The sequence below is a fragment of the Triticum urartu genome, chromosome 2 (genome assembly GCF_003073215.2).
Source record: "Triticum urartu cultivar G1812 chromosome 2, Tu2.1, whole genome shotgun sequence".
NCBI lineage: Eukaryota > Viridiplantae > Streptophyta > Magnoliopsida > Poales > Poaceae > Triticum > Triticum urartu.
In genome coordinates, this window is record NC_053023.1 from 90481640 (window position 1) to 90494907 (window position 13268).

Consider the following 13268-nt stretch of genomic DNA (forward strand, 5'->3'; position numbering starts at 1 on the left):
ATTCATCATATTGGAGCATGCAGATGAACCTGTCTCCTAATCGTGGGTTGCGCTTCTGATTGCTGCCCCCTAGTACTTCTCTGCGATCATTAACAATTTTGCTCCAATATTTCACTATTAAGCATTCCTCGCTTTTAGAAATCCTAAATGTGTGCTATGTAGGATGTCTTGGCCGTAAGCTAACCACTGGCATGCGACCTTTAGTCTCGATCCACTAAGGCACAACTGTCATCGGGAGTCCCTGTTCAAGAACATCGTATAGTAATATACTTAGCAATGAAAGTTTAGCTTGAAAAATAATGTATATATGCAAATGATGCACTCATGATAAATGGTAAAAATCATACCATCTTTTCTAAATAGATGTGACCGTAGTTCAATACGATCACTATTGATCGCACGTTTTGAGTACTAAGATTTTCAAATTCAGGAAAATAATTTATCTTGACAGCATCAAGATTCTCAAGCCATGAAACATAATGACTTGTCTCCTCGCAGTTTAGTTCAGCCCCGGGACAGTGGACGGTCCTGTTTACCAAGCGCCAGACATGTTTGCTTGAATGGAAATAAGTTGTCAATAAAAATTACTTGTCAACTATTTTTGAATAAAAAATATGAAAGACATAAATATGGTTAAGAAACTCACATAATGTTAGAATTGGAGGTGTCTGCACATTCACCCAGATATCTCTATTACCTTCAATATCATCTCCCGGACGAATATCAAAGGTGATAATCATATCAGGCTCAAATGCATAAGCATGCATAGTGCTTGCCAAGTTTTGCATTCAAAATAGGTGTATGTGTCTGCATTGTATAATTTGACGTTGAAGGTATAACCATGCTCGGTCTTCAAGTAAACTTTTTTTACCTCCATAGTTTTGTTAGGACTGAAACATATCTTATCCAAGACAAAAATTCTGGCATGACAGGGGATACGCTAGTAGAATAGTGAAAAATTAAAATTATAAGTTGAAGCAAATGAAGCATAAGTCATGCTTAATTACGAAAAAAGAATTGTCGTTGTGACTTACTGTATCCACTTCGAAGTTCTCATCCAGCTTGATGCTGAAGCGCCTATCATCAACCAGAAAATTTCTGTCGCACAGGCCGCGCTGGTCTTCGCAGTATTCACACATAATGAAACCGTGTTCATCGTCAGACGACATTCCTATGTTCATAGGTGAAACATTAAACACTTATTAATTCTGTTAATTCAACTAATTTAACTAGTTCTATTAGTTCAACTAGATCAACTAATTAATTAAACTAATTCAACTAAGCACTTACTAAAAATATACCTAAATAAAGTACATCAACTAATTCAACTAACTAGTACAACTAATTCAACTAAACTAGTTATATTAATTTTCTTACTAAAAATAAAGTAGCCAGTTCTATATCGTAAAATTTTAATTAGATGATCAAATCTCATATAACTAAATTAAATATATATCTAACATATAATTTCTATCTAATTCATCTAACATTTGACATTAATATCTAACATATGTTTATATATATGTGAAACATTAAACACTTACTAGTTCTATTAATTCAACTAAATAAACTAGTTCTATTCATTCAACTAAGTCAACTAAGCATATAAACATTAAACACTTACTAGTAATATTTTAATTAGATCATCAAATCTCAGATACCTAAATTTTCTTATTAAAAATAAACTAAATTTATTAATTCAACTAATTCAACTAACAATTTATTAAAAATAATCTAGTTCTATTAATTTTCTTATTAAAATATATAAAGCAGTTATATAAAGTAATATTTTAATTAGATCATCAAATCTCATATACCTAAATTTTCTTACTAAAAATAAACTAGTTCTAATTCAACTAGCTAGTTCAACTAAGCATTTACTAAAAATAAACTAGTTATATTAATTCAACTAGTTCAAATAATCTCATATACCTAATTAATATCTAGCTAATTCATCTAACAATTGACATTAATATTTAACTTTTCTATCTAATTCATCTAACATTAACATTCTAACATTCTTATCTAGGTAATTCATCTAATTCGATCATCTAATTAACAATTTGACATGCATTAATCTAAAAAACATAAAACAGAAAATAAGTTAAAAAATGTGTGTGTGTGTGCGCGCGCGCGTGTGTGTGTGAGGGCGGCGGCGTACTGGCGGCGGGGGCGAGACGGCGACGACGGGCGGCGGGGGCGACGGCGAGCGGCGGGGCGGCGAGGGCGAGGGCGCGCACGGGACGGGGGAGAGGTTGGAGATGGGAGATGAAACTGAAATTTTCGCAAGTGCTATATATAGCAGGGGCCTTTAGTACTGGTTGGAGCCACCAACCGGTACTAAAGGCCAATTTTGGCCAGGCCAAGCGGCGGAAAGCGGCCCCCTTTAGTACCGGTTCGTGGCTCCAACCGGTACTAAAGGGTGGTGAGGGAGTCCTGGATTGGGGGGTGTTCGGATAGCCGGACTATACCTTCGGCCGGACTCCTAGACTATGAAGATACAAGATTGAAGACTTCGTCCCGTGTCCGGAAGGGACTTTCCTTGGCGTGGAAGGCAAGCTTGGCGATACGGATATGTAGATCTCCTACCTTGTAACCGACTTTGTGTAACCCTAACCCTCTCCGGTGTCTATATAAACCAGAGGGTTTTAGTCCGTAGGACAACATACACAACAACAATCATACCATAGGCTAGCTTCTAGGGTTTAGCCTCTTCGATCTCGTGGTAGATCTACTCTTGTACTACCCATATCATCAATATTAATCAAGCAGGACGTAGGGTTTTACCTCCATCGAGAGGGCCCGAACCTGGGTAAAACTTCGTGTACCTTGCCTCCTGTTACCATCCGGCCTAGACACATAGTTCGGGACCCCCTACCCGAGATCCGCCGGTTTTGACACCAACATTGGTGCTTTCATTGAGAGTTCCTCTGTGTCGTCGCCGTCAGGCTTGATGGCTCCTACGATCATCAATGGCGATGCAGTCCAGGGTGAGACCTTCCTCCCGGGATAGATCTTCGTCTTCAGCGGCTTCGCACTACGGGCCAATTCACTTGGCCATCTGGAGCAGATCGAAAGCTATGCCCCTGGCCGTCAGATCAAATTTGGAAGTTTAAACTACACGGCTGACATCCGCGGGGACTTGATCTTCGACGGATTCGAGCCACTGCCGAGCGCGCTGCACTGTCACGACGAGCATGATCTAGCTCTACCGCCGAACAGTGCCCTGGAGGCCACACCCGCATCGGCTTCGACCCTTAATTCGGAGCCAACTGCGCCGATCGAGGATGGGTGCTTGGACGCCGCCTCGGGGGCTGCAATCCCAACGGCGATCGAGCCGAACACCAGCCCCGCACTCTGCGAGACTCGTGACTCCAAGGAGCCAGACTCCTCTCCGGACTCCGAACCCTCCGTGCCCCTGCCGATCGAATCCGATTGGGCGCCGATTATGGAGTTTACTACCGCGGACATCTTTCAGCACTCGCCTTTCGGCGATATTCTGAAGACACTGAAGTCTCTCTCTTTATCAGGAGAGCCCTGGCCGGACTACGGTCAGCAAGGTTGGGATTCGGACGATGAAGAAATTCCAAGCCCACCCACCACCCACTTTGTAGCCACTGTCGACGACTTAACCGACATGCTCGACTTCGACTCCGAAGACATCAACAGTATGGACGCCGATGAAGGAGACGATGAAGAACCAGCGCCTATCAGGCCCTGGAAAGCCACCTCGTCATATGACATATACATGGTGGACACCCCAAAAGAAGGAGATGGCGATGGAACAGCGGAGGATGACCCCTCCAAGAAACAGCCTAAGCGCCGACGTCAGCGGCGCCGCTCAAAATCCCGCCAAAACAAATACGGTGATTCCAGCACGGGAGATAATAATACTCTGAAAAGTGTTGAAGAAAACCCCCTCCAGCAAGATTTAGCACAAGAGGATGGAGAAACCAGCCCTCATGAGAGAGCGGCAGACAGAGAGGTCGAGAATGATAATTATATGCCTCCCTCCGAAGACGAGGCAAGCCTCGACGACGACGAATTCGTCGTGCCAGAGGATCCCGTCGAGCAAGAGCGTTTTCAACGCAGGCTTATGGCCACGGCAAGAAGCCTCAAGAAAAAACAGCAATAGCTTATAGCTGATCAAGATTTGCTAGTCGACAGATGGACTGAAGTCCTTGCGGCCGAAGAGCATAAACTCGAACGCCCCTTCAAGAGCTACCCAAAGCGCAGGATTCTACCCCGATTAGAGGGGGAAGCACTTGATGCGGCCGACCGACCACCTCGTGGCCGCGACAGAGAGGTCTCTCGGCCCTCCACTCAAGCCGCACCCCGTACCAAGGCACGGGAATATGCGCCGGACTTACGAGATATGTTGGAGGACAAGGCAAAGCAAACAAGATCAATCTACGGATCGCGTGGGCGCCCCACGGTTCGAGACGGTAACCGTCACGCCGGCACAAATTCGGCAGGGCCGAACACAGTAGACAAAGCTCATTGGAGCTACGTCGTGATATAGCCCAGTATAGAGGCGCCGCACACCCATTATGCTTCACAGACGAAATAATGGATCATCAAATCCCCGAGGGTTTCAAACCCGTAAATATCGAATGATATGATGGCACAACAGATCCTGCGGTATGGATCGAGGATTATCTCCTTCATATCCACATGGCCCGCGGCGATGATTTCCACGCCATCAAATACCTCCCACTCAAGCTTAAAGGACCAGCTCGGCATTGGCTTAACAACTTGCCAATAGGATCAATCAGTTGTTGGGAGGACCTGGAAGCCGCATTCCTTGACAATTTCCAGGGCACTTATGTGCGACCCCAGACGCCGATGACCTAAGTCACGTAATTCAGCAGTCAGAGGAATCGGCCAGGCAATTCTGGACACGGTTCCTAACAAAGAAAAATCAAATAGTCGACTGTCCGGACGCTGAGGCCCTAGCAGCCTTCAAGCACAATATCCGTGACGAGTGGCTTGCCCGGCACCTTGGACAGGAAAAGCCGAAGTCTATGGCAGCACTCACGACACTCATGACCCGCTTTTGCGCGGGAGAAGACAGCTGGCTTGCTCGTAGCAACAATATGACCAAGAACCCTGGTAATTCAGATACCAGGGACAGTAGTGGCAAGTCGCGTTGCAACAAGCAGAAGCGCCACATTAACGGCGACAATGCTGAGGATACGGCAGTTAATGCCAGATTCAGAGGCTCTAAATCCGGTCAGCAGAAAAAGCCATTCAAAAGGAATCCTAGGGGCCTGTCCAGTTTGGACCGAATACTCGACCGCTTGTGCCAGATACATGGCACCCCCGAAAAGCCGGCCAATCACACCAACAGGGATTGTTGGTTGTTCAAGCAGGCATGCAAGTTAAACGCTGAAAATGAAGACAAGGGGCTGCATAGCGATGACGACGAGGAGCCCCGGCCGCCGAACAACAGTGGACAGAAGGGTTTTCCCCCACAAGTGCGGACGGTGAACATGATATACGCAACCCACGTCCCCAAAAGGGAGCGGAAGCGCGCGTTAAGGGACGTATACGCGGTAGAGCCAGTCGCCCCAAAGTTCAACCCATGGTCCTCCTGCCCGATTACCTTTGATCGAAGGGACCATCCCACAAGCATCCGTCATGGCGGATTCGCCGCATTGGTTCTAGACCCAATTATTGACGGATTTCATCTCACTAGAGTCCTTATGGATGGCGGCAGCAGCATGAACCTGCTTTACCAGGATACAGTGCGGAAAACGAGCGTAGATCCCTCGAGGATTAAGCCCACCAAAACGACCTTTAAAGGCGTAATACCAGGTGTAGAGGCCAACTGTACAGGCTCAGTCACACTTGAAGTGGTCTTCGGATCTCCGGATAATTTCCGAAGCGAGGAGTTAATCTTCAACATAGTCCCATTCCGCAGTGGCTATCACGCACTGCTCGGGTGAACCGCATTCGCCAAGTTCCATGCGGTACCGCACTACGCATACCTTAAGCTCAAAATGCCAGGTCCTCGAGGAGTAATTACGGTTAATGGAAACACCAAACGCTCCCTCCGAACGGAGGAGCACACGGCGGCCCTTGCAGCAGAAGTACAAAGCAGCCTCTCCAGGCAGTTCTCCAGTTCGGCCATTAAACGACCGGACACCGTCAAGTGCGCCCGGAGTAACCTACAACAAGACCGCCTGGCACGACCCGAACAGGCGTAGCAATGCGGCCCCAACCCCAACCCTCGCAAAAATGCGATACCAGTACTTCGCGTACATAACTACGCTCTAGAAATACCATGGGTACAGGGGGAGGGGCACCATCACGGCACGCCCGAAACACGGCTTAAATCGCACCAGGGGCTGCCGATTTTTTAATTTTCTCTTACTTTCAGGACTCCACTCTTCGGAAGGCCCGTTCGGCAGTTCAATTGCCGAACAAACGATGCAAGAACCAGGGAAGCAGACAAGACACGCCGCATTACGGAACTCCCATGTGGTCTCTATCACGAGCAGTATACCTGTTTCGCATACTATTCTGCAGCTTGCCCCTGGAACGGACACGTTAAATAGTCCAACCTTTTGCTTATCGTATTATTTGTATCGTTCTGCTTTGATCGCAGCCCTCTTTAATAAACAGTGGATAGCTTTTGTCTATTTTTGCATTACTCTTTTTTTAATATATGTTCCTTAACGACATATTGCACCCGTACACTTTGGTACGGCCAAAATATGCCAGGGGCTTTAGTACCCCTCAATATGGTGTGAGAAGTCCGAACACTTTAACAAGTGCGGCACCCCGAACTTATAGCATTATATGCATCGGCTTCGAATCATGTCTTGGGTCAATAGTTGGGTTTGCCCGGCTCCTATGTTTTGGTGCCTTACGTTCCGCTATATCGGCTAAGGTAGCACTAGGAGAACCACTTCGATTGTGCCTCAGTTGAGCTGGGTCGAGCATTTCAGTGGAGAAAGCTAAAACTGACTGTCATGATGAAGCGAGAGCTGGTCGCTGTTCGAGAGGTTTTTCGAGTCCCTAACCACTTATGCCGCTTAGAGCGAGAAGCCGGCTCTGTCTGGCCAAGGCGTGGATAGCGCCCCGAACTCGGTCTTCCGAATACCAGGGGCTTCGCCGAAATTTAAAATTATAGAATTCTATGGCTAAGTGAGAGTGTTCACGCATTATAGTCCGATTGCCTTGTTCGTCGGACTGAGCGCTGAAGGAAATATGCCCTAGAGGCAATAATAAAGTTATTATTTATTTCCTTATATCATGATAAAAGTTTATTATTCATGCTAGAATTGTATTAACCGGAAACATAATACATGTGTGAATACATAGACAAACAGAGTGTCACTAGTATGCCTATACTTGACTAGCTCGTTAATCAAAGATGGTTATGTTTCCTAACCATGGACAAAGAGTTGTCATTTGATTAACAGGATCACATCATTAGTTGAATGATCTGATTGACATGACCCATTCCATTAGCTTAGCACCCGATCGTTTAGTATGTTGCTATTGCTTTCTTCATGACTTATACATGTTCCTATGACTATGCGATTATGTAACTCCCGTGTGCCGGAGGAACACTTTGTGTGCTACCAAACGTCACAACGTAACTGGGTGATTATAAAGGTGCTCTACAGGTGTCTCCAAAGGTACATGTTGGGTTGACATATTTCAAGATTAGGATTTGTCACTCCGATCGTCGGAGAGGTATCTCTGGGCCCTCTCGGTAATGCACATCACTTAAGCCTTGCAAGCATTGCAACTAATGAGTTAGTTGCGGGATGATGTATTACGGAACGAGTAAAGAGACTTGCCGGTAACGAGATTGAACTAGGTATTGGATACCGACGATCGAATCTCGGGCAAGTAACATAACGATGACAAAGGGAACAACGTATGTTGTTATGCGGTGTGATAGATAAAAGATCTTCGTAGAATATGTAGGAACCAATATGAGCATCCAGGTTCCGCTATTGGTTATTGACCGGAGACTTGTCTCGGTCATGTCTACATTGTTCTCGAACCCGTAGGGTCCGCACGCTTAAGGTTACGATGACAGTTATATTATGAGTTTATGCATTTTGATGTACCGAAGTTTGTTTGGATTCCCAGATGTGATCACGGACATGACAAGGAGTCTCGAAATGGTCGAGACATAAAGGTTGATATATTGGAAGCCTATATTTGGATATCGGAAGTGTTCCGGGTGAAATCGGGATTTTACCGGAAAACCGGGAGGTTACCGGAACCCCCCGGGAGGTACATGGGCCTTAATGGGCCTTAGTGGAAGAAGAGGAGAGGCGGCCAGGGCTGGGCCGCGCGCCCCTCCCCCCTAGTCCGAATAGGACAAGGAGAGAGGGGGCCGGCGCCCCCCTCCTTCTCTCTCTCTCTTTCTCTGTTCCCACCTCGCGAATCCTATTCCAACTAGGATTGGGGGGAAGTCCTACTCCCGGAGGGAGTAGGACTCCTCCTGGCGCGCCCTATGATGGCCGGCCGGCCTCCCCCTCTTGAACCTTTATATACGGAGGCAGGGGCACCCGTAGAGACACAAGTTGATCCACGTGATCATATTCTTAACCGTGTGCGGTGCCCCCTTCCACCATAATCCTCGATAATATTGTAGCGGTGCTTAGGCGAAGCCCTGCGACGGTAGTACATCAAGATCGTCACCACGCCGTCGTGCTGACGGAACTCTTCCCCGACACTTTGCTGGATCGGAGTCCGGGGATTGTCATCGAGCTGAACGTGTGCTAGAACTCAGAGGTGCCGTAGTTTCGGTGCTTGATCTGTCGGGCCGTGGAGATGTACGACTACATCAACCTAACGCTTCCGTTGTCGATCTACAAGGGTACGTAGATCACACTCTCCCCTCTCGTTGCTATGCATCACCATGATCTTGCGTGTGCGTAGGAATTTTTTTGAAATTACTACGTTCCCCAACAAGCGCCTCCCTCGAAGGACCCAAACATGGGGAAAAGAGCGCTCAGGTTTATCCCCGAACACCCCAGCACTAGCGGCACGGGGGCAGAAGCCGACGACTTGCCATCTCTCAGAATTGATAAACAGCCGCACAGAAGGTAATATTTTAAATTCCAACAGCATTGCTTAGCGCATATGAACAAGTTTTCAGCGCACGGGACAAAACGAGCAAGTTTCACTCAAAAATTACATCCCTAGAACATTCATCCGCCACAAGGCAGGCACCCTTCAGAACATCCTTATAATAATTCTCGGGCTTGCGATGCTCTTTCCCTGGCGGTGGCCCGTCCTTCACAAGCTTCTCAGCATCCAGCTTGCCCCAGTGCACCTTAGCACGGGCAAGGGCCCTAAGGGCACCTTCAATGCAGACGGAGCGCTTGATGACTTCGAGCCTTGGACAGGCCTCCACCAGCCGCCGCATCATCCCGAAATAGCTCCCAGGCAGAGCCCCTCTAGGCCACAGCCGAACTATGAGGCCCTTCATGGCCTGTTCGGCCGCCTTGTGGAGCTCGACCAGTTGCTTCAGCTGGTCGCTCAGGGGCACGGGGTGTCCGGCCTCAGCATACTGAGAACAGAACACCTTATCTGTCGAGCTGCCCTCCTCGGCTTGATAGAATGCGGCGGAATCGGACACACTCCGGGGAAGATCTGCGAACGCTCCTGGAGAGCTCCGGATTCGGGTAAGTAATAAGTAACTCACATTTATGTGTTTGCTTTGCATAAAGAATGCCTTACCCGCCGCTATCTTCTTCACCTCATCCAACTCCTGGAGGGTCTTCTGGGATTCAGCCTTGGCAGACTTGGCATTTTCAATAGCCACCGCGAGCTCAGATGCTCGCGTCTTTGAGTCAAGCTCCAAACTCTCATGTTTTTCCATGAGAGCCTGGAGCTCTTGCCGTACCTTGCCAACCTCGGCCTCATATTTCTCCCGCTCGGTGCGCTCCGTGGCCGCCCTCTTCTCGGCCTCGACCAGCGCTTGCTTTAGGGACGCCACCTCAGACGTGGCCCCTACAATAGCCATGATAATCCTGTCATTATTTGCAATTGCATCTTTTTATATATATATATTTAAACAAGGTATTTCTTACCTTCATTGTCCTCGAGCTGCTTCTTGGCACGCCCGAGCTCTTGCTCGGACCGCTCGAGGTTCTGCTTTAGCGAGTCCACTTCCGCAGTCAGTGCGGCGGACACAAGTAGAGAAGCCTGCATACGCATATTGACTCCTTTTTGTTAGACTCCTGCGGATTTTATTTGATCCTCTATTCGGCTTTTCTTCCCGAACGCCAAACAGAGCATCAAGGGCTACTGTCTATGTGGTAATATTATTTACACATTCTTTACTTACCTCAAAGCCTGTTAAAAGGCTAGTACAAGCTTCAGTCAGTCCGCTCTTGGCAGACTGAACCTTCTGGACCACCGCACTCATAATGGTGCGGTGCTCCTCGTCGATGGAGGCGCCTTGGAGCGCCTCCAACAGATTGTCCGGCGCCTCTGGTTGGATGGGGGTCACCGGCACGGTGGGCTTGCTCCTCTTGCAAGGAGGTTCCCCGTCGGACTCTGGAACCTTTGAAGGTTCCGGAGCGGTGTCCGGCCTAGAGCCGGACTTGGAGCCCTGGGGGGTTTCATCCCCTTTATTCCTGGAGTCCGGGAGGTCGCCTTGCGGCGCCTCCAGGACCACCTCCTCCCGGCTTGGAACATGTTGGGACAACACTTTGGTTTCGTCCATAGGGCGGGGGGAGGAAGCCATCGGAAGCGAGTTCACATCCGACGAGTCCAGTGAGCCGCTCGACGATGCGTCGAGCTGGTCTTTGGGTGGGCTGCATAAACATATTTGACATAAGGGAAAGCTGTGCAATAAACGAATACTATGAATTACTCTGGTATTCGGATACTTACGATTTTGCCAGGGGCTTGGCCCTGGGCGGCCACTCCTCTCCGCCATCGTCGGCGTCGGTGGAGTAGTCCGGAGGAAGGGTTTTCCCCTTCTTGGACCCTCCGGCCTCCCCAGAGAGGGCGGCCTTCCTTTTCTTCTCTCCTCCCGCTGGAGGGGGAGAGGTCTCTTCTTCTTCCTCCTCGTCTTCACGGGAGGAATGCGCCTCAGAACCGTCGGATGATGGATCCGACACCTCCTGGCGCCGGGCACTCTTTCGAGTCCCCGTGGCCTTTTTCGCGGCCTTCTTCTCCAGCACGACATAGGGTGCCGGAACCAGCAGCTTCGCCAAGCGAGCGTCCGCTGGGCCTTCAGGCAAAGGATCCGGACAGTTGATCTGTCCGGACGTCACCTGCCAATCCTATCAAAGGTAAGGGAGCTTAGATCCCGCATGGAGTCAAACTATGAAAAACTGATACCCTGTAAAAGGAAAAAATAGCTTACCGCATGAGCGTGACGCTACGTACTGAATCCGCGATCCTCGGTAGCGGATGCGGGGGCCTCGGCGCCCTTGAAAAGCACCTTCCAGGCATCTTCGTACGTCGTGTCGAAGAGCCTGCTCAGAGTTTGGTGCCGCGCTAGGTCGAACTCCCACAGGTTGAAAGCCCGTTGTTGACACGAGAGGATCAGGCGGCTGAGCATAACCTCGACTACGTTGAAAAGTTTGAGCTTCTTGTCCACCAGGGTTTGGACGCATGTTTGGAGTCCGGTCAGCTCTCCTTTTTTACCCCACGATAGGCCCGTCTCCTTCCAGGAGGTGAGCCGCTTAGGGGGTCTGGATCGAAACTCGGGGGTGCGACCCATTCGGGGTCGCGCGGCTCGGTGATGTAAAACCACCCCGATTGCCACCCCTTCAGGGTCTCCACAAAGGAGCCCTCGAGCCATAAGACGTTGGCCATCTTTCCCACCATGGCGCCTCCGCACTCCGCCTGGTTGCCGTGCACCACCTTCGGCTTGACATTGAAAGTCTTGAGCCATAGGCCGAAATGGGGGCGGATGCGGAGGAAAGCCTCGCACACGACGATAAACGCTGAGATGTTGAGGACAAAGTTCGGGGCCAGATCGTTTAAATCCAGGCCATAGTAGAACATGAGCCCCCAGACAAATGGGTGAAGAGGGAAGCCCAGTCCGCGGAGGAAATGGGGGAGGAACACCACCCTCTCATGGGGCCTAGGGGTGGGGATGAGCTGCCCCTTTTCGGGAAGCCGGTACGCAATGTCGTTAGACAAGTATCCGGCCTTCCTCGGTTTTTTGATGTGTCCCTCCGTGACAGAGGAGACCATCCACTTGCCTCCCGCTCCAGACATGGCTGGAGAAGGTTGAGGTGGGGAGTGCGGACTTGGGCGTTGGAGCTCGAGTGCGCGAGAATGGATAAGCAAGGGAGGAAGAAGGCGTAGGTGAAAAGGTGGATCCTTATCCCCTTATATGGGTGGACGCAACTACGTGTCCCCACCAGCCTGGTAAAACTCGCTTATCTCCAAGCGTCGTAATCAATGGCGCGGTTGGGTTACCCACACCCGTATTGATGAGAATCCCGGAATAAGGGGACACGATCTCTGCTTTAACAAGACGTGCCAAGGAAACCGCCTCGCATGACGCGCTGAGGTGGGATAATGAAACGACTCGGATAAAGGCTTGGCCATGGTGTGTCACACTACGGAATACGTCAGCAGATTAGATTTGTGTAAATATTATTCTCTCTATGGCAATATGTGGAAACTTATTTTGCAGAGCCGGACACTATCTTTGTGTTCAAAATCTTCTATGAAGTACTTGGAGGAGGAACCCGCCTTGCAATGCCGAAGACAATCTGCGCGCCGAACTCGTCGTCATTGAAGCCTGGTTCAGGGGCTACTGAGGGAGTCCTGGATTAGGGGGTGTTCGGATAGCCGGACTATACCTTCGGCCGGACTCCTGGACTACGAAGATACAAGATTGAAGACTTCATCCCGTGTCCGGAAGGGACTTTCCTTGGCGTGGAAGGCAAGCTTGGTGATACGGATATGTAGATCACCTACCATTGTAACCGACTTTGTGTAACTCGAACCCTCTCCGGTGTCTATATAAACCGGAGGGTTTTAGTCCGTAGGACAACATACACAACAACAATCATACCATAGGCTAGCTTCTAGGGTTTAGCCTCTTCGATCTCGTGGTAGATCTACTCTTGTACTACCCATATCATCAATATTAATCAAGCAGGACGTAGGGTTTTACCTCCATCGAGAGGGCCCGAACCTGGGTAAAACTTCGTGTCCCTTGCCTCCGGTTACCATCCGGCCTAGACGCACAGTTCGGTACCCCCTACCCGAGATCCGCCGGTTTTGACACCGACAGGTGGCCTTTAGTACCGGTTGGA